Here is a 214-nt window from a genome sequence, read left to right on the forward strand (position 1 = left end):
TATGTGTGTACGTACGCATGTATGTATGTATGTATGTGTGTGTGTATGTATGTATGTATGTATGTATGTGTGTGTGTATGTGTGTTTGTGTAAATATACTTGCATACCGAAACACAGACATATTCGTACATACATAAATACATGCATGCAAACATGCATGCATGTGTGTGTGTATACACACACACACACACACACACACACACACACACACACA

The sequence above is a fragment of the Octopus bimaculoides genome, chromosome 17 (genome assembly GCF_001194135.2).
Source record: "Octopus bimaculoides isolate UCB-OBI-ISO-001 chromosome 17, ASM119413v2, whole genome shotgun sequence".
Taxonomy (NCBI): Eukaryota; Metazoa; Mollusca; class Cephalopoda; order Octopoda; family Octopodidae; genus Octopus; species Octopus bimaculoides.